Here is a 23,052-nt window from a genome sequence, read left to right as displayed (position 1 = left end):
AATCAAAAACGGATTCATATTAGTCCTTGTTTCATCCCAGTCCTTCGGGGACATATAGTCTTAAACACACATACTGATACTGTATAATAAATAAATTTACTTTAATGTTATTTTTTTCCCACAGATATTTAGAACTTTTATTCAACTTTGATATCTTTAAATAAGTCCCATGATATCAACAATAAATCCTACAAGATTTTAGTCAGATGAAGATGTAATTGGAACTAAAATTTTATTTTAATTTTTCCTATGAAATTTCAGCAGAAATCAAAATTTATTAACCTGCTTGCTCTTTGGGCTGAGGAGGAAGGAAGACTTGATTGGGGGAGGGGGAGGGAATGGGAGGTGGTGGCGGGGAAGAGGCAGAAATCTTTAATAATTAAATTAATTAATTAATAAAAAAATCAGCAAGAAAAAAAAACAAAATTATATACTTACTGAATAATTTTCAACTAGAAACTTACCTTTGATTAGTTTATCTTTTCTAAGTAGGCAATAATTGAATATATTGAGCCATGAATTTTATAGACCTAGTTTTATTTTGGTACAATATTACAATGCAGTTCAATTGTTACATTGTGTTAAAATTAAAAGGTAGATTATAAAAATCAACAAAGGTGATACATTACATCTCAAAAAAATGAACTGCAGTTTTAATTTTTCCTGTGTGAAAGTTCTGTATCTGACCAATATATGAACTTGCATGCAGATCAATTCTGAAAGTGACAGGGAAGGAAATGGGAGCAGCATGTAGCTCTCACAAAATAAAAATGGTGACTAGTACAATTGTTCCACTCTTTATGTCTTTGGCTTCTTACTTCTACAGGTCTTTGCTTTCCAAAACTTCCACAAGAAAAAGAGTAACTTCTAAGTAAAAATAAAATAACTCAACTTATTATTTCTATAATGCTATATGATGATCAAATTTAACCACTAATTAATTTGAGATACTAATGGTAATAAATGTTAACAATATTCAAATGTTGAACATAGTACGAGGTGTTTTAAAAGACCCTCTTATGGGTCACAATAACCCCATGTCATCTTTATTTTCAAATGAGAAAAATGAGGTTTAATAGCTGTTCAAATAATCTAAGATTCAAGAGTTATCTCAACTGTTTTAACTTTGTTAATACATTTACGTTGTAAGAGGATCAATAACCTATTTATTCATTTAAAAAAGTTAATAAACTTCCAAAAGAATTGGATTATTCTCATGTAAATTTTATAAATGAATGAAAGGCCTGCCTTATCTCACCCCCTCCCAGCTTCTTTCTGTTTGTAAGAAAGTGAACACAAGACCTCCTCATACCTAGCAAATACTTCATCCCTGATATCATTAAAACAAAGTCAATATCCATAAAAACCCAAGTTCATGTAGATTGATCAATGTTTATATATAAAATTCACTTTATTATATACCCTTAGACTCTGAATTTAATTTTCCTTACATGGAAATCCCATAATAATTGCAAATTTATAGAAATGAAATATGTTTTATGAGGCTGAAGCCCAGAAATCATTACTAAAAGTCTCCACATGCTTCAAACACAGAAAACATTAAAAATAGATTCTTACATTTCTCAACAGCAAGTGCCAAAGTATCTACCTAGCATAATTTCGAGACCCAATGTCTTCATGCCTTTCTGTTACTGTCTCATGCAGCGAACATCCTCTATGCTCCCAGTAGAATTGGTTGCTGCTAGAAGTGAATCAGTTGAATTTACAACACTGTTCACATTCAAAATACTTTTGCCCCAGTTAGCCAGAATATTTACCTTTGATACTTCACCAATGTAAGTCAGCTTCAAAACTTGATATCATTCACACTTCTGTGTGCCATGGTGACAGTCTAAAACTCCTCATATATCCACATGCACACTCATGCTCGGTCCCTTGGGAACTTCCTAATGAACTATAAATTATTACTGTGTTACTAAAGCTATTATCACTAATTGTTTAATCTGATATTTTCAAAAAATAGTAAATGAGAAATATGAGGAAGTATTTACATGATATGGCAAATAGAAGTGTCTTTGTGTTTGAAAACACAGCTATTTTTTTTCCCTATGTAAACTTTCTGGCTCTGTGGAAGATTGGAAGCTGGCATAAGGAGGGAAGCGCTCTTTGATGTTACAGATGCCCAGGAGCGTCAGCAGCTGCGATGCCCTGTAATGAAGCGTTTGGCCCTCATTTGGCACTGCTTGCTCTTGAGAGGATTTTCTTAGAAAAGATCAGCTATTTGATGAATTCCACAGGCTATCGCTCTGAAATTCCACATATTGGCACATACATGCTGTAGAAATTGATGACTACCTTCCACATGGCACAATGCCCTCCTCACAGATGGGCCCAGGTGTTGTGTAACACTGAGAAATTAGCATCATTTCACTCAAATATTCGATATTATTTTTGTTTGAGTATGAAAGTAGAATTTTGGATCAACTTAATTCTTGTGGAGAGTTACATTAGACATTAAACAGAATCACATACTGTTTAGGAGACATAAATTGCTCAAGTAGGGAAATTGCCAAGATGAATACTTGTGTCAGGATTAAAAAGAGAGTCGAGCAGAGTTACCCCAGAGACATACTTGTAGTTACAAAATATAAAGGGTTCAAATCTAAGCTGACACTTATCCTATATGCTTTTATTTCAAAGATTTCAAACGCACATCTAACATTACATGAAGTCAAAAACTAACTCCCTGGGTTTTCAAACACTAAATAAATCAACATTAAAATCTCTCTGAAGGCAGAGAAGCACTTCACTAGATTTCGAATGAAGGATGTTAAGTTTATCTAGTACTGTAAAGACTGACAAACATTAACCCAAGCCATTCTTCAGGATGACTGAAAGGAGAATGCCCCGAGTTATGTCAGCACAGAAGTCAAGCACACTAAGGTCAGGAGAGGCACAGCACAAAAGGGAAGCGATTTGGTGAGATATTTGGCTTCCTGTGTGTGCATGCTGTGCTGATACTGTGGTGTTGCCAGCTTCTCTGAATGGAAACACAAGAGCAAATTAAACAGCTTCAGGAACTCAGAGGGAGAGCATTTGTTCTAGTGGCTTCCATGAAAATGTCTAATTAATTTCCAAAATAACCCACATTGTTCTCTTGTGATCTGTGATTGAGAATCTAGCAGAAAACCTGCCCAGGAATGAGAAGGAGAGAGAAGAGAGTTTCATTATTGGCTTCAGTTCACAGCGGTGGGACCAGCACAATTTAGTTATTCCACTCATTAATATTACATTAGCAAGCTAATGAAACATTTGGGTGAATTCATTCTGAGTAATATAGGCATTAATTTTATTTTTCTGAATGCTCAATTATACCAATTGGCATCTGCTAGTGTTTACTGTGTATATTTATCTATAAAAATTAAAAAGAAATAAAGAATGCACCCATGATTGTACTGTAATTTTCATTTCAGAACTGTGCACTTCATTTTTTTTTTTATTTTGGATATTATGACCAATTTGTGAACATAGTCATACTGGTGTAAGATTCCCACTAAATGTAAGTTTGTTCCCTCAAGGTCTAAATGTGTATTAGTACTTTCTAAAGTAATCACATTTCTAGTATTTTCTATTTTCTATGAAATAACTAGCTATTTTCTAGAGCCACTAAACATACCATGATTAGTGAACATATTACTAAACATACCATGATTAGTAGACACATTATTATTTTATTAAAGGACTGAAATAGAATCAGGCATTTTAGAACACCAGGTAGGAGTAATAAAACTGACCTAAATCTCCAGTCTATTTGAATTAATTGTTAAGAATGACTTATGTGAATCTTTCAGTATGACTGGGTTTGAATTTTACAAGCTACTCTGTTCCAGGTAGCTCAGTGTAGTAGGGCTTAAAAAAAGTCTCCCCTCCCCTGTGAATTTCATCAAATATGTATTATTCAGCATTGCTCTTTGTTTTCAGGAAACCCATGGGTTTTATCTTGTTCAAAGCTAGCACATGTTTTGTTCCTTTCCCCTGTTCTACAGGCATAGGAAACCCAAAGACATTGAATCTAGGCCTTTTCTTCTGGAATAACTAACGCATGCAATGAATTATAGCAGAGAACATGTATTACAACTAATAAGTGTTGAACTCCAGCATCTCATGTCTATACTGTCTATACACTGGCTACTTAATTTTGAGACACTTGCTTCCCTGTTTATTAGGACTATGCCTTCCACCAACTATTGTCTTCACACAGGACATGTCACATCATCTACAGCAGCATTTAAAAGCCATTAAACAATCTTTCCAGTTGCTTGTAAGCACAAAGTCAGTTACTTACAACAATCATATTATTTCCTCATCCAAATGAAAAAAAAATCAATGTAGATTAACATATTTTTTTAAATTGCTGATCAAGCCTGCCTTCATTACTGGAGCTCTAAATATGTTGGTATTTACTGGTAAAACCCTCTTATTCATGGATTTATCCGAATGGACAGCATGCGTGTTTTTGCTAAAATTATACTCAAATCATTTCAGCACTTCTAATAGTACCTGTTTGTTTCCTATGCTTCTTAAATCTCCTTCAAACTGGCCAGTATACACCTAAAACAGCAACTTCTTCAATCAAGGTATGATATCCGGACCCTTTCTTTTTTATCTGTAAATAGAAACATGCAGATTTATGTGATCCTTTATATCTGACATTTTTTTCTATATCACATATAAGATTGTCCGTAAGTATTCTGTTAGAAGAAAGTTTAGAATATGAGACATTCACTAGTGTATAATCTGTCATCTGTGATCTATTATGCTACATTACAGTTTGAGCTGTTATATATTGCATATATATTAAAAATAGGAATATATTTTATTGTTCATTCAATACAAAAGACTCCTAGCTACAGTTCTCTTAACTCATAAATACATTTATTCTGGACAGTTAGATATATTTTATGTACTTATGGGGCAGGGGTATAAAAAACAAAATTGTGAAATTTTCTTGAATTGGTTACATGCAACACATAGCTGATTTTCAGTCACGTGCATATATTGACTTCGTATTTCATGATGCTATTTCTTCTATACTTGTGAAAACTCTAATGATAACAACGTGGAATTTTACCCTGACCAAGGAAGCAGTTTCCAAATATTTCAGTGGTCAATGACACCTTGAAATTTGTTTTCCTTCTTTACTCTGTTATTGTTTTTGTGAAGACAAGGTTTTCAAATTCCACTTGCTATATAAGAATATATGCTGGAATCATTATCTTTCATAGCTTCATTTAAAAATACTTTGTTAGCTCTTTGACAAATTTGTTCAATGTATTTTGATCATATTTCCCACAAACGTGTGCCTTTACATTCTATCAGAGTCCCTCTCTGACTTCATTTTAAGTATTTAATAGCTCATTAACTCAGATTTCTACTATCCATATTATTCAGGATGTAGAGTCATCTTTTGGCATGGTTTGGACCACTCAGCAACCACAAACTTAAAGAAAACTGACATTCTGTTCTCGAGAACCAACAAACTGACCTTAACTCCTAGTCCTCATTGGGGACTCATGAACCCCTTCCAATATTATGATATAATGTTACCTGGACTGACAAAAATGTGTTGGCAAAAAATGCTGTTGTGAGTTCATGGTTGCATGGATTCTAGAATGTCCAGAAGATGCTCTTTTGCTACAGACCTCCTTGATTTCTGGTTCTTAACCTTAATCTTTCTATCCACTTCTTCACACTGGCACTTAAGCCTCATGGAGGCGGTGTAATACAGATGTCCCATAGATGTCTGAGTATTTCTTAAGAATTTATTCTTTGCAGTTTGGCCACTTGTAAATTAATGCATGGACGACCATCTCTTGCATCAGAAAACATCTCTGTTGAGAATAAAGAGTGGCACTAAGCTATAGGTTTACTACATAAAAATTGAGGGTATTTTGATCCTATATACACTTAGTAAAATAATAGTTATAGTTTAATGCTGGGCCCTAAGATCACTCTTGAACCATCAATTTTTGACAGATTTACAGTATCAGGCACATGTCATGTTTTGTGAAGTATATCTTAAATCTGATCAGAAAGTGGTTGGTTACCCCAAAATGGTAATGCCACTTTCAAATCACAAGTATATCTTGATATGCATGTTCTAATTACAGCTCAAAGGGTTCAGGATAAGACTCTTGATAATGGTCCCACCATCCAGTTGACATAGTATCTTTCACTACTATGGAAGGAAGCTTCCTGATCAGTACCAACTTGATATTTCCATATTCTATGATTAATGCTATACTGGATGTTTTGTATGTCAACTTGACACAAACTAAAGTTATCAGAGGAAGGAGCCTCAGCTGGGGAAATGTCTCCTTTGGATGGAGGTATATGGCATTTACTCATTAAGTAATCAACAGTGGCAGACAATGGTGCATGGTGCCATCCCTGAGCTGTTGGTCCTGGCTTGTATAAGAAGGTGAGCTGAACAATCCATTAAAGTAAGCCAGTAAATAGCCTCCCTCCATAGCTTCTGCATCACCTCCTGCTTCTGGGATTTTGCCCTGTTTTGAGTTCTTGTCCTCAAATTCCTACAGTGATGAACTGCAATGCTGAAGTGTCAGACTAATAAATCTTTTCACCCCAACTGACTTGTTGGTCATGATGTTTGTTGTTGTAATATGAGCGGCAGGGCTGCGTCCCCGGCACCCAGCCTCCTGCATGGATAGCTTATGCCCCGAAATAATTAAACGGAAAATGTATTCTTTTAAACACTGCTTGGCCCATTAGCTCCAGCCTCTTATTGGCTAGCTCTTACATATTGATTTAACCCATTTCTAATATTTTGTGTAGCACCACGAGCTGGCTTACCAGGAAAGATCTTAACCTGCGTCAGTCTGGAGTGGGAGAATCATGGTGACTCCCTGACTCAGCTTCTTTCTCCCAGCATTCTGTTCTGTTTACTCCGCCTACCTAATTTTCTGTCCTACCAAAGGCCAAGCAGTTTCTTTATTAATTAACCAATGAAATCAACACAAAAGAGAAGACTCTCCCCCATCATTTCACGTTGGGTGCCACTCTGTTGTAATAAGAGCGGCAGGGCTGCGTCCCCAGAACCCAGCCGCCTGCATGGATAGCTTATGCCCCAAAATAATTACACGGAAACTGTATTCTTTTAAACACTGCTTGGCCCATTAGCTCCAGCCTCTTATTGGCTAGCTCTTACATATTGATTTAACCCATTTCTAATATTTTGTGTAGCACCACGAGCTGGCTTACCAGGAAAGATCTTAACCTACGTCAGTCTGGAGTGGGAGAATCATGGTGACTCCCTGACTCAGCTTCTTTCTCCCAGCATTCTGTTCTGTTTACTCCGCCTACCTAATTTTCTGTCCTATCAAAGGCCAAGCAGTTTCTTTATTAATTAACCAATAAAATCAACACAAAACAAAAGACTCTCCCCCATCAGTTTGTCACAGCACTAGAAACCCTAAGACAAATGTGTATGATGGCTTCCACAGCAGAATCTTACCATAAAATTCTAGTGGGTGACCAACAACAATAGCAATAGGCTATATTATTTGGAGTACAAATTGGTACAAATATTGGAAAAATTAGTTGGCAGTTTCTCAAACAACTAGAACAGATCTACCATATTACCCAACTGGCTTCCTCTCTGTTATATATACTAAGAACCTACGGCAGAGACCCATCCTTATCCACGTTCATAGTTTCTCTATTCACAACAGACAAGACATCAAAACAGTCTTTCAACATTGAAACACATTTTGAAGATTAAAAAAATGCAGAACATTTGTCTCTAGGCATAGATGAGAAACTAAAAGTTTTAAAAGATTTTTTTTTGTGAGAATCTGAACACAAAGTATCTAAAGTAGTAAGTAGATGTGATACTAGAACTTGGTGATAAAGCAGGTACAAAATTATATAAAGTCTTGGATTTTATCTCTAACATCAGAAGATGAGTAAGTAGGGGTATGACTACACAGCTCTGTGGTAGAGCACTTGACTATCTAGTGTTAGACTCTAAGCTCAACGCTTGGTACTTTATGAATAATTAATAGATTGTATTAATGATAATTAATAATATTAATAATAATAATTAATAGGTGTAGATGAAATAAAACCCAGACAAATAGAAAACTGAATGTCTGTTATGCTGGAAACACATAAAAGAAATGCGAGAAGAAATTCATTTCATGCTGCAGAGAAGTATTGTAGGTTCTAAGAAAGAAATAGTTAAATGCCCCTGCTACAAGTTGACCAGACTTACATAAAAACCCACATATGTCTTCACGTAGCATTCCCATTTCCACCCAGATTTTATGAACTAATATTTGAAATAGCTACTCCAGAGAAAGCTTCCCAGGACAATTCCTTTGCCATGTATTGTCAGGTAGATTCTTATCAATGAAATTGTTCCATAGTATCCATACATATATTATATTTCCTTTCATTTTGAACTTAGTCTTTGTATTTAAGACTATTTTTCTTATATTATTTGGATGCCTAAGGTAATTTACACTTTTTGAAGATATTATTGTTTCCCCCTTTAATTTTTATGTTTGCAAGCAACTGTAATCCAAGACAAGTATCATGATGGCTGCTCAAGCAATGTTTATTCAGAGTACACATTTAGTTTCTAAGTTTTAACTGTGTTAAAGATCATACTCTGTAACTTCAAGGACTTTCACATTTCCTCTGTATGGTTACAGTTTGATTTCTGAAGTGATTTTTTTTTCTTTTGGCATCCTTTCAAACTTTGTTGTCTGTTACTATCACAAAATAACTGAGAGTAGATTTACTTATGAAATGAGGACTCAGTAACTATAGAGACTAAACAGGATGGGTGCTAATATGCTAATAATTTATCCCTTCTCTAAGCCAAGTCACAAAGAAGCAAAGGGGAAGAGAGATGCAGTACAAATGAGCAGATGCTTGTGCAAGGAGGCCTGAGACAGACTGGAGATACTATGCTTCCTTGTAACAACTTTCTTGTAGTAGCTTTCATTTAATGAAAGAAAAAATTCACAATACAAAGACATTGATCTCTCAAAGTCCTATTTTCTATTGTGTCTCATCTCAGAGAAGATTTGAGCATCTCTTAAGTGGCACATTGGGTGCCAAACTTCCAGCCTCCCCCGAGTATCAAAAATGTCCATAAGATCCAGAGAACTTTATTTGATCTTTTGAAACTGGTACCACGTCAGATAATTCCCTGATACTACAAGGCCATAATTATATACTTTGAGCACACTCAGCAACCTATTCAAGTTTCAGTCTGTAAAAGTTGCTATAGGTTATTAGATTTAAATTTTAAGATCTAAATGATGTTAGAACATTAACTTAGTATTTTTATTTTAAATATTCATTTAAAAAGTGGAATTGGGGACATATGTCGGTGATTAAGCATGCATAATTGCTCTTAAAGATTACCAGTGTTTGGTTCTTAGCACTCCTCTCACAACTGCCTGTAACTCAAGTTCTATGAAAACTTATATCTCTAGTTTTCACGGTCACCTGTACTCATGCCCAAACTGACTCAGACACACACACACACACACACACACACACACACACATATATATATACACATTTTTGCACATAATTAAAAATCATTAAATAATTGTAAAATGAAAGAGTCCCACCAAAATATAATTTAAACTCATAGTACTTTTCCCTGGTCTATACATCAAAGACAACTTTTCATAGACTTTGAGAAAATATGGCTTAATGAAACTATTAAGTTAATAAGAGTTAATAAGGCAACCGGTCAGCAAAAAAAAAAAAAAAATTACTTGGTGATGATTTGATAAATCACAGATCTTAGAGTTAGCAAGATAGCTGCGTGTCAAAACTGCTAGTAACTGACTCTGACAATATGAGTTTGATGCTCAGAGCCCATATGGTGTAAGAAGAGAACATACTCCAGAGAGCTGACTACTAACCTGCATATGTGCCTTGTGACATTTGAATAACCCCTATGCATACACACACCAAATAATAAGAAAATAAATAGGTTAAAACTAAAAATGGCATTAGCAAAATTGTTTGTTAGGGTCTGCAATAATATATAAAATCACACTTGTATTTTGCAAAGGCTGTGATTTGATGAGCACATATGCTTTTCTAGAAGCATCTGTAATTTTAAGATTTACAAAATGTATTTTGATTAATCAACAGAATTGTGATGTGTTTAGTAATTTTCTATATTGTACTCTATACTCATGTTTTATACAAATATGCTACAAATTGAAAAGATATGAAAGTTAAAGATTCAAATTCATCATTTCTCATTAAGTCTCTCATATTAAACAGTTATTTCAGCAAGAAAATAAAACTAAATTAAATATGCAAAACTCTTTAAAGTATAACTTTGCTTTTCATTACATAGCATAAAAAACATGTAATGATCTTCATTCAGGCATGTTTCTTGTAGTTATCAGGATAGTCAAACATCCCTAGAGACATAGGTTGTAGGAAAGAAGCAAACACTTCTGACAGAAAATCAGGTGAAGCTGTCTGGTGAGCTTGGGCCACTATAACACACTCTTGATACAAACCAAAAAAGATTTCTTTGCACTCACAGCTTGAGAAATTTTAGTTCCAAGACTTTCCAGTTTCTTTGTTTTAAGACCTATGGTAGTGTTGAAAGTCCTTCTGTATACGTGTTACTTTTATTGGCCATAAAAGTCTTTATTGGAATAAAGAAACAACTTGACCTCATGACAGGGAAGAATAAAGCAAGGCGGGAAATCCAAGCAGAGATAGAGGAGAAAAGAAGGCAGAGTCAGAGAGATGCCTTGTAGCTGCTGAAGGAGAAAGACAACCACCCCAGAACTTTCCTGATAAACCACAAACTTTGTAGTAAAACACCAACAATAGAAATGGGTAAATTTAAGATATAATAGTTAGTTCATGAGAAGCCTAAGCTATTGGCCAAGCAGTGTTGTAATTAATATAGTTTCTGTGTGATTATTGTTGGTCTAGGTAGCCGGGAATGAAGAGGTAGTCTCTGTCTACACTGTGGTGGAGAGGTCATGGTGGACTATGGCTGCTCACCTCATGGCACACACTAGGTCTCTGTAGTTGCCCGCCTGTACTATGTGACAGTGCAGCACTTCTCCTGTATTGTGGCACATGCATTACAGAACCATTCATGAGCCTCGGGCAAGGGACTGGAGATTGAAACACAAAAACACACAGAGACAGTGCAGATGGAGACACACACGCCTCTAGTCACTGCTAAAGAAGCTCTTTATTGAATAGTACCACAGAGGCTTATATACCCAACACCAACAGGTGAAAACCTCATCTCCTGATCCTCAATTAAAGACAAGGCAACATGTGCTCAGAAAGCAGAGCTGGACACAGCTTTCAGTAGCTCGAATCAGAAGGCCAAGTAAAGGTCACTAGCAGGAAAGAACAGCTGGAGGCCAGGACTCCAAATGGTCCCAACAGGTCTCTTAGGTGGAGAGGTCATGGTGGACCACGGCTGCTCCCCTCATGGCACACACTAGGTCTCTTAGGTGGAGAGGTCATGGTGGACCATGGTGCCTAGTAGACATGTTAAATACTTTGAACTTCAGGGAAGAATAAAAGAGGTGATCTGCTGGTGCACATGAAGCAGCTGGTCTTGCAGATCCAAAGTTACAGGATCCCCATGACACAGAGAAACAACAGGATAATCAAGAGGAGTTCCATGAGGGTTCAGCATCAACAGGGTAGCAAAAACTGGAGGCCTCGAAACAGACCAATGACTCATTGTAACAGACACTTGCAAACAGTAATATATAGACTAAAGTGCTGTGTGACTCACTGTATCACACTATAGCCTCCATAATGTGGTTTCCTTTTCTCTCTCTCTTTTCTTATAAATTTTATCCTGTCTTATTCTGGTTGCAGGGAGGTTGCAAGGGTAGAGGGTACATGAGAAAAGATGGGGAAATGAGTGGGATTGAGATACACGATGTAAAACCCATAAAGAATCAATAATAAGTTAAATTTAAAAGAAGAGGTAAAAATTTTGTCATAAACTTAGTCAAAAGATACATCTAGAGACTGAGAAAATCTGTAGCATAAATAGCATGTGTGCTATTTAGAACTAAAACATCCTAAACCCCTATAGGTAACCAAATTTCATTGCTTAAATTATTTGTTACTTATTGAAGTACAATAATAAAATTAAAGACAATGCCTAAAATATTTAGTTTGAGATATTGGTTATTATTAGAAAAATGGCAGGCTTATGGGAAATATATTGATAGAAACATGTCTTTGGGAGTGAGATGCCATTACAATCAACTCTGAAATAAGTGCTCCAAGCCTAAACTAGGAAGACTGGATTGGGAAAACTCAGTAGAGGTGTCATTATATCTGTAGTGGCAAATGAAACATTAATAAATCAGAAGAATTAATGAGATAGCAAATGAAAATAATTGCCATTACTTTGAAAAAAATGCGTTTAGCTTTTATAGATGAGAAATCCAAGGGAACATGCACTGAGTCGTGTTGAATAAGAACTGCAGGCTCTACCTTCTGATGAGAATGTCATCCAAAGGCTAATTTGATTAGTTCCACTCTGCCACTGCATTTTCATATGTATTTCTGTATAATTTAATTATTGATATAGTACCATACTTTTCTCTTTTTTTCAAATTGATAATAACATTTCCCAGTGAATACTATTACTGATACATCGTAAAAACCTGCAACAAGTATACAAAGCTAGAACTTCTGAAAGAGCTAGCCAACTGGGTGAAGAAAATTATGTTCACATTAGTTTTTTTTAAAAATGTTGTGTAGGCAAATGTCTGTATTTATTACTTCCCACTTCTGAGTCCTAAAATCTAACTCACATTTGATTTTATTGTTTGTACCAGTGACAAATACTGTTTTAAACTCCAGGCAAATCCTTTGGCTATATCTTGCAGGCCTGCTTGAGCACTTTTTTATATTGTTGGATTTCAATTGCTTTCAGATTCTCCCTCTGGGGTCTCCCTGACACTCTTGCAAACACAACTCTTCCTTCCATAACTGCTTGTCTTCTCATAGGCTTAGCTTCCTACCTCTCTTCGGATTCCTCTCTATTGTTCCACAGCAACATTACAGGCTGAGCAAATGCTAGTTGCACACAGACCAATTCGGAATCCTGAAGACTTGCTGGGAGAGGGGAGGAGGGGAGCTGGGGAGGGCAGGTATCCAGCCAAGTAGAAACAGAAGATGATTTTTTACAAAGCCTCTTTCAAATGTAAGGTTTTGATTCTGTAATTTTTTTGATAACTAGAGAAATTCCCTGCATGTTAGGAGAAGTCCATTTCCTGAGAAGGCAACGACTCCCTGGGGAGAAACTCAGGATGGCACTAATTAAAATATGGCTAAGGTTTCCCCTCCTTTTCTTTTGGATCCTTTAAAAGGAGGTTTTCAGTAAAAGAATACAGGTTTGATGATTTAAAATCTATAGAATTCTTAATTAGAAGGCATTAATAAGATAGTCAAATTACCTACAGTGCAGAAAATCTGCAAGACGTTGAAAGATTTTGGTAGTTTCAGTTAGCATATCCATCCTGATGAGAGGGGCTCAGAATCATTTGGAGGCTTCCTTTGATCGATTTATTTTTCCAGTGTGAAGTCAAATCTTTCAAAGCTGCTTATTCTCATTCACAGAGCAGTAGAGTTCCAGAGAATTTAAATCACATCTGTAAGTGTGTGTAATAGCATCCACGGTTATTTCACAGTAATTTAGAAGGCCACTATCAGGATGAGTGACTCATTCAAAGCATTATCATAGAAAACCTGTAAAAGCAGCACTGCTCTTTGCATTTTAAAAGCAAAGAAGCACCACTGAAAATTTTAAGACTTGCAGAGAATGAGATTTTCATAGCTAGGCACTGAAAGAATGAGAAAAATATAAACAAAGCAGAATAAGAAATGCAGTCAAAATCATTCCACATTGTGTCTCAACTAGCATGTTTGCTATATTTTGTGTTGTGGACCAGCTGATATCATCCAACTTATTCTACAATATATGAAATTTCAACTTATACAATGCATTACAGAAGACATATCATTCCAGGACATGAAATTTTATTATAGGTAAAAGAGGTGTATAGGCAATTCTGTAGTAGAACATTTTATGGCACTGTAAAAATCTCTGTACGTGCATCTGTTTCTCTAACAATGTAAACTACAGAAATAAAAAAGACAGGGACAGATGGGAGAAGGTATCAAGAAAAGAGGCATGTTGAATAAACATAGAAAAATATTGGAAAAAAATAAGAAGGGAAGAAAATAAGCATAGGAAAATGAAAGGTAAGGGTTATCTGCCTTCTTTGGGAGCAATCACAAAAGAAAACACCACGATTTGATTAGGATCTCTGAGACTTAGTAGACCCAATATAGCACAATGGTCTATGCATCAGGATAGTGTCAAAATAGGCTTGTGAGAAGCTTGTGTAACTTGCTCAGGATGAATGCCTGTGGGAATGAAGACTCAAGAGTAGGCATCAAACAGCTTCTAAGGTTTGATGCAAAGCTTAGAAATGCTCATGTGGCCCACCCACCATAGGACAAATCTCTGTGGTTAATGTGATCTAAAAGGGTTCAGTGTGAATATACTCTGCAGATAAACATACCCTAAAGACATTACAAAGCATTCTTCTTGGTCTGAAGATGATGGAAGTAAATACTACCAGAGAGGGAGCAAATTCTGGCCCTTAGGTCATTCCAATTGTTAACACACTCTTGTAGCACATAAGTGACAGTTTCTAAAGACTATCTTTCTGGAGAGAGATTAGAAGATAAAGTTAGGCAAATGGATACAGCCACCAGTGGGGAAGCTTGTATTTATTATTATTTTTATTCATATGACATTTATTATTATTTTTTCTATATCTTTTCCAGGTGGCTTCCATAGTTAACTGGTATCTCAGTTGGTCTTGGTAGCCTTACTTAAAACTTTCTAGAACATTCTGCTATCCAGGTTGTGTGTTTTCAGGGTGAGGCTGCCACCTATTGTCCAGTGTTGTAGGACGGTCACTTGTTTCCCAACTGCCAGGCAGCTCAGACCCAAAATAATCACATGGAAACTGTATTAATTAAACCACTACTCGGCCCATTAGTTCCAGCTTCTTATTGGCTAATTCTTACATCTTAATTTAACCCATTTCTATTAATCTGTGTATTGCGATGAGGCTGTGTCTTACCAGGTGAAGTTCCGGTGTCTATCTCCAGTGGGGCTACATGGCTTCTTAGCAACCCCCACCTAATATTACTCTCCCAGGATTCAGTTTAGTTTTCCCCGACTACCTCTATTCCCTGTGCAGGTCAAAGACAGTTTCTTTATTAAACAATGGTATTCACAGCATACAGAGAGTGGAATCCCACATCAGTCCAGTGAGTATTAGAGTGCACAAGACACTCAGTTGGGTTACTTCAACAATAAACATAGTTTTCTCTGTCTGTATGTATGATGTTGATAGCCAACTAACTATACTTTCCATAATCAAGCCTGAGTTCCTATATGAAATATATAGACTGTAAATGAGTGGAACAATCACTGGTGCAATTTTTCTCTTCTTCAGAGACATTAACATTTACATTTCAGAGCCATGATTTATGGGGAGAAGAATAATTTGCTCTATGACTCATAGGACTATTGTACAAGACTGGAGCTTCCTTTCTGTCTGCTTACTAGTTTCTTCATTCATGAACTGTATCTTTGGGAGACATGGTATAGTATGAATGTCTCTGATGTTAAATAAATATTTCTGGGAATGCATTATTCTATTCTCTAAAGTATAACTTTGAGCTGAAACTCCAGTGCTGACTTTTCTAGGTTCTACAACTTATGATGTATTATATGGTCTCACTTAACAACTATTATCCCTTTATTATAAAGAACTTTTAAAAAAACTTATTTGGGAGTTTACTTCTATATTTCATTGCTATGAAGTGGGTACCTAGCATGGACAGTACAATGTGGAGATTCTTTCTGAAAGAGCAAATGGTTGTTAAACCCAAATGATTGTTCTGATATCCAATGAAGAAAAGACAACCCCATATTAGATGAAATATTTACGTAAGGGTGTCTGGTTTCTACTTAGTAGCTCTGTAGTATCTTTGGGATAAAATAACATGTTGAGAAATTGTTTTTCAACAGTCCAGCAAATGATTTTAGAACAATATGCTGATATTGTTGGATATCACCAAGCTGTGATCATTGCCACCATAGTCCTTTCCTTCTCATTGTGTCACACTGTGCTGACTGGGTCAATTGACAAGCTCATTCTATTTTGTGAGTGGTACCTCTTGCAATGTAGATATCCCTTATCCCTTACTAGACATTAATTTGAAAAGCAAAGATTCTGTTTTATGACCATAGTACCATGTATCCATATATAAATAGACACAAATGTTAGCATTATCTCCCATGTCAAGTAGCATGAATCTCAAACTAGCAATATTTTTCTTTGTTCTACAATTCAATAACACAGCCTGAACGTTTTTTCCATAAAAATTATCAAATTCAAAATCATACTTCTTTCTCACTCTTGTTTGCAAACCACAACTCTTCAGAAAATAGAAGTAACAGGGGTTCAACTACATATCAAAATGTACCTCATTCAATTCAAGGAAATGAGACTGGCCATTGGAAAACAACAGGCCATTAATCTCAGAGTTATCACCAAACAATTTCCTATAAAAGTAGATTCTAATCTTGTTTTTGCTTAATTTAAATTTCTATGCCATTAAATTTAAATCCTGGAAGCCTGTTTGCTCATATCATTATACTTCCTTATTAAAATTTTTCTCTAATTTAATTAATACATATGTGGTTATATGACCAGTTCTGTTTATCTATGATTAGGTTCTGAGAATGACTAAACTATTAAATGTTTCAATGCCCTAAAATCCTCAATAAAATGTTTAATATTATATTTATAATTATCAATATACTAACATATATTAACATATATAACAATATACTAATAATATATTAATTTTAGCTAACACTATATAAGAATACTTTAAGTAATCTGTGTGCTCAAAGTAAAGTGTTGAAATATTTCAGGGTTTTTTTGTAATCTTTATATTGATAAAATATATCAAGATTTTCAGGTTTAAAATTAGCACTTCTAAATTTCACTCTAATTAACATCATTTTATAAAATAGGACACAGAAAATATAGCAAGTGCATGTAACTTTTTACTGGTACAGCAATCTGCTATACTCTACAGTTCATGTGTGGAAGAGTTTGGAGATGTTCCCTAGTCATAGAAAGAAGATCAGAAGTATAAAACAATTACAAAACCTTATGTTTACAAGAAGCACAGAAATATTGAGTCATAGAAATATTAACACCATTATTACCAAAAAATAATTAACCACATCTTCTATAAAATCAGAGACATTAAACTCCCGGGAAAACATTTCTCATTCATTGGTCATTCTGTCATTGACATATGGGACTTCTCAAGTCAACAAGAATTATGGCACAAAGTCTTCATTATTCAAGTTGTCAAGTTTGATCTAAACATTATCTTTAAGATACAAATACTTTCTTTTTCCAATCAAGGAAAGTAAATTGTAGTAGATGATTTGTATATTTTTACTTTGTCCATCATTTTAAATAATCCCTTTCTTACCTGCAAATGTCTGCCCATATCATCATTACTATTCATCTTCCTTCTATACTCAGCCACCTGACATTACATACAATTCTCCTTGCACTGCCTGCCATCTCTGACAGATGTTCTTTATGGTTCCCTCAAGTCATAAGGGTGAACGGATTTACTAATTCCATCAAAGGTATATAGGAGCCTGGAGCCATATTCCCATATATAAGCTTCAAACCACTTTTCAAGCAGCAAAGACCAAATAGATTCTACTAGTGTTTGATTTTATTTAAAAATTAATCTGAATACTCTAGGTTTTAATCTTCCTAGAATATAAATTATGAGGGTGAAGTATGCAAAAGCAGGAATGAATCTCATTAACAGTTTCAAGCTTGAATTTTTTTGCCCGTCAATCTACATACAACAGAGTCTCTAGCAGATTGCAGCATGACAATGAAGGTGTTGTATTGTCATCTTCTAAAATAATATTCAATGTCAACTTCTTTAATTTTTGTAAAAGCACAAGGTATGAAAATATTGCACATTTTTAACTTCAGAATTGCAGTCCTCTTTATTTATTTATTTATTTTGGTTTGGATTCAAACATATCCTTTTAAACCATAGCTGCATTTTCCCAGTGCTTTAAAACTGTCCTTCAAGCTCCTACTGTTTCTTACACTGTTTCTCTAAGGCCAGGAAATTTATACTCATTATTATAAAAAGAAAAATGAGAAATTCAATTGAGTTTTATTTATAGTTGCTTATATTAGTTTTAAAAATAAAAATACTTATCGGACTATACTCCTTTGCAAGAAATACAAGGTGTAGATCTAATAGTAAATTTTAAAATTTCTTTTTATTCAACAATCTTTCACTTTTCCTTTACACTGTTTATAACTTGTTTTATTATAATGTTTATAACTTGATTGTAAGAAACGTTTGTAATGTTTTGTTATGTAAAATCTGTTTTTTAAATGATCTTTGTTACAGATGCAAAGAATCCACATTTTATTCTTGAAGAGTCGGTATGAAAATCTATATTTTTGATGTCTCTTTATTTTCCTAAACCAAATTTAGAGTCTAAATTACTTCCAATAAAGAAGGAAGAAAAGAGAAAGGAAAAAGCTGTTGGCCGATGAGAAGTTGACCTTTCTGAGCAATCAGACTCTTTTCATTGTTGTTGCTGCATCTCATTTACCATATCCACTGTCTCTTCCTAAAAATGACACTTAGCAGAAGCTAAATGTCATTAATTTAATATTCTGAACATACACTGGAGACTGAGATACTATATTTCCTTTAGTGTCTGTTGGGTTCAACTCCAACCTTTCACCAATTATTTTTGGATGTATTGCCTTTTAAAATTAAGTAACTGTTATAAATTTGCTGCCTCTTGCCATCTCTCTCCCCCCTCCATTCTCTCCATCATTTCCTCATTCTAAATGCAGACTCAAGCTACTGGAGAGATATGTTTCTATGGTTTAATGCCTTTTAACCATAGGGTCTGGGATTAACTCTCAAATATTTTGCATTAAATATCATTCACAAGATTTACAAGTTGGAAAATAGGGCTCCTTGACAAAAGATAAAAATGCCATTGAAATCTATGTTGCATATAAAAATCAAAAGCAAGCCCAGCTATTTAAACTGTGAGTTCCTAGCTGGGCGGTGGTGGCGCACGCCTTTAATCCCAGCACTTGGGAGGCAGAGGCAGGCGGATCTCTGTGAGTTCGAGACCAGCCTGGTCTACAAGAGCTAGTTCCAGGACAGGCTCCAAAACCACAGAGAAACCCTGTCTCGAAAAACAAAAAAAAAACAAAAACAAAAACAAAAAAAACAAAAAAAAATAAATAAATAAACTGTGAGTTCCTAATGCATAGGATATCAGGTTGTGGAGAGCTGGGAAACACTGGCAGTAGTAAAACATTTCTCCTTACACAGTGACTAGAAATTAAATTCAAACAAATAATCAATCAATGTATATATGAAAGTACTCAGACATGGTATCACATAACTTTCTTGTAGCTTAGGTTCTGAACAGATAACATGTATGCTTTGTACCATGCATGCCTTCATGCTATACAACTTCATTGAGCAGTAGCTGTAAAATGGGGGCTCAGGTTCATATAGTGTGTGTTATGTATGGGTTGCAATACTTTCATTGTACATACATGGTTTTCTGTCCTTATAAAAACACATTGTTTTATTATACTATCAATATTTTCCATCATAATTCTCCAGCTTGCATTTATCAAATTAGTATATCATTTGATTTAGAATTTGACATTTGAGTTGCCAACTTGAGATTCATCAAATATCTTGGCTAGGAATTGTGATAGAATAAAACTTTTCCTAAAATGTCTTAACTGAGCTTTTACTATTTAATAACATGCCACTATGCAAAATTATACCCTCAACATCTATGGCTATAAAAGCAAAAGAACAATTCAAATATGTTGAAGATGTGCTGTGCCTTACAGAGCCATATATTCAGCAAATACTAAATTCATTATGTAAAATAGACCAATTACATCAATCTCATTAAGATGCAATTTCCTTTAAAATTCAACAAATACCAAGGAATTACTTTAAAATTTATTCCTTTAGTATTTATTGACCATAAATCTTTGTTTATATGTGTCAGAGTCATGCAAAAATATAGAGAAGTGACTCATATTTTAAAAATGTTTAAGAAGCTGTGGACTACATGAAAAGAGTATCATTTACATTATTCTTTGAAATTCACATTTTTACAAATATTTTGAACATGCTGTATAACAACAGTTGTCTGGGGCACAGCAAAGCAATATTTAAAGTCTATATATATTCTTCTCCTTTATGGTGCTGGTAATGAGCAATATAATTTCACTGCTCTAATGTTTTACCAAATTTCCCCAAAACGATATGCAAAAAAAGCTGATACGATTTATAAATTAAAGCAGAGAAGGTAATGACACTTAGTAATATATAGTATTATAGTATTAATATTATAATATAATATATCAGAGGAATGGTGAGATGGCATCATTTTTTCACCTATTTTTAGGCAATGTTTGTATAATTTTGATACTTGTTTTCTGATAATACAGATATTATTCCTTCTGTAGGAATTAACCTTACTATACAGACAATCAAGACAGTCAAACTCTTAAAAGCCATTTCCTTGAAGATCACACTGCTAACAAGACAAAAAAATGAGACACCCAAGGGCTCTCCTCAAGGTCAATGTGCCTGAACACCGACTTCTCTCAATGTCTTTAGCATACTTCCCTAGAGACCAGAGAGAGAATCGAGCAATATTATAGATGTTCTGAAAAGGACCTCACAAAAAATCATGGTGAATCCATTTGCTAATGTATTATAATGTAGATATATAAGAAAATAAAATACCAAACCTAATCAGAAATTCAGAAGTCATGTACCCATATCAGTGTGTACAAGAAATGTCTCCAGTTATTGGTGTGAAAAGAATTTTCTCCCACTGTTAGTGTTGATATTTTAAGAATTCATTTCAACAAAAAGGCAACATGCTTTCATGAATTATAGCATATCAAGGCAGGGTATCATAAGCTTCATTTACCATTTCTGCAATTTATCATTTTTTTAAGAAATAAAAATCATTTTCCATGAAATCACTTATGGTGTATTTTCCACTGTCCTAACATTGCTGTTGCACTCTCTGCACTGTCTCCTTTATTCTGGATGCTGGATTCACCTAAAATAATCTTGTTTATCTATTGTACTGTTCCTTTTGTTCAGCTCTAACCAGGTCAAAGAAATCACCGTCAAAGACAATATTGGATGGTTTTGTTTTTCTTTTCTTCCATTGGTTTTATTATCCATGTTTTTGCTTAGGAATGCATGAACAGGACAAAATTTTTATTTTGTAAGAGGATATTTAATTTTACTGAAACAACTGAGTCCAAATACTGTTCTAGCCCTGCTGTAATTCAAAGATCAATGACTACAGAAATGTGGATTCATGCCTGATGTGGGAAGGTCATATCTCTATCTGTTGCTTTCATTGGCTAATTAATAAAGAAACTGCTTGGCCTGATAGGTCAGAACATAGGTGGGTGGAGTAGACAGAACAGAATGCTGGGAAGAAGGGAAGTTAGGCAATCGCCATGCCTCTCCTCTCTGGTCAGACGTGATGAAGCTCTGACCCAAGATGGACATAGACTAGAATCTTCCTGGTAAGTCACCATCTCGTGGTTCTACACACATTAAGAGAAATGGGTTAACCTAGATGTGAGAATTAGCCAGTAAGAGGCTAGAGCTAATGGGCCAGGCAGTGTTTATATGAATACAATTTGTATGTTGTTATTTCGAGGCATAAGCTAGCCTTACGGCCAGGAGCCAGGTGGCAGGAACGCAGTCCGCAGCTCTTACTACACATGTGGGTTCCATTGTTCTCAGTGGCAATCTATAGCTCAGTGAGCCTAATGTTTACATTTGTTAAGAAATTCTCTTCTTTTATATTTATAATTGTTTTTGCTTTATGTGTATTGCTGATTTTCCCACATGTACATCAGTGTATCACATGCTGTACTGCCCACAGAGGCCAAAATAGGGGCTCGGAGCCCCAGGGACTGACGTTACAGACATCTGTGAGCTGTTGGGAATTGAGTCTATGTCTTCTGGAAGAGCACTTAGTGTTCTTAACCATTGACTTATCTCTCTACCCCTTTTTCACCTTCTTAACATATTACAACCAGGGGAGGTAGAATACTGAAGATTTCTTCTTTTTAAATATGCATTGCATTTTGGAGTTTCCTGGGTGATCCATGTTAATATTTGGAGCTTTCAAATAATATACCAGGTATATATTTTTAGATCTTTTTATTATTTTTTAAAATATCACCGTAATTATATAAGGGGTGTTGATTCTGTTGGCCACTTGGGAGCATTCCTCTTTTAAGTGTTTTCTGATTTTCAGTATATCAAGTTTTTGTTTCTTGTTGAATCCTTAATATGATATAATAATATTAATGGGCAGTTTTATTAATGTCCTTTCACGTATCTATTTTCATTATATAGAAACATGGATTTTATATGCTGCATTTGTGTTCTGGAACATACCTATGCAGTATTTCATGCTAAAAGTATCTTAACGAAGTTTCCAGGGTTTTCTGTATAAGGCTATTTCCTTTCAAACAGAATGGCTTTAGTTAGCTCTCTTTGATTTATTTTTCTGTTCTTACTTTGTTTAATTTCTCTGGATGCTACTGCATCCTCTGTGTAGGGAACAGGAGGTGAATGTTCAAGACCTTGGAAAAGTTTTCAATTTTATTCTGATTAATGAAATATTATGGAGATTTTCATATGCAGTCTTTGATATCATGAGGTGTTTTCCTTCTTCACCTGTAGTATGTTCAATTAATAAATGCCTTTAGTCTACCTTTGGAGATAATTGGTGACCAACATCTTCCATTCTACTGTAGTACACTAAGT

At 34.9% G+C, this 23,052-nt stretch overlaps 1 protein-coding gene across 4 annotated transcripts in view; it reads left to right on the top strand.

Annotated features, from left to right (window-relative positions):
- The window catches only part of Robo1 (roundabout guidance receptor 1), a 1,002,189-nt gene that overhangs the window by 66,500 nt on the left and 912,637 nt on the right, over window positions 1-23,052 (top strand). The window lies entirely within an intron of this gene.

Source organism: Chionomys nivalis, chromosome 3 (assembly GCF_950005125.1).
Source record: "Chionomys nivalis chromosome 3, mChiNiv1.1, whole genome shotgun sequence".
Classification (NCBI taxonomy): Eukaryota; Metazoa; Chordata; class Mammalia; order Rodentia; family Cricetidae; genus Chionomys; species Chionomys nivalis.
Note: the sequence above shows the minus strand (reverse complement) of the source record. Positions and strands in the feature narration are given on the sequence as shown.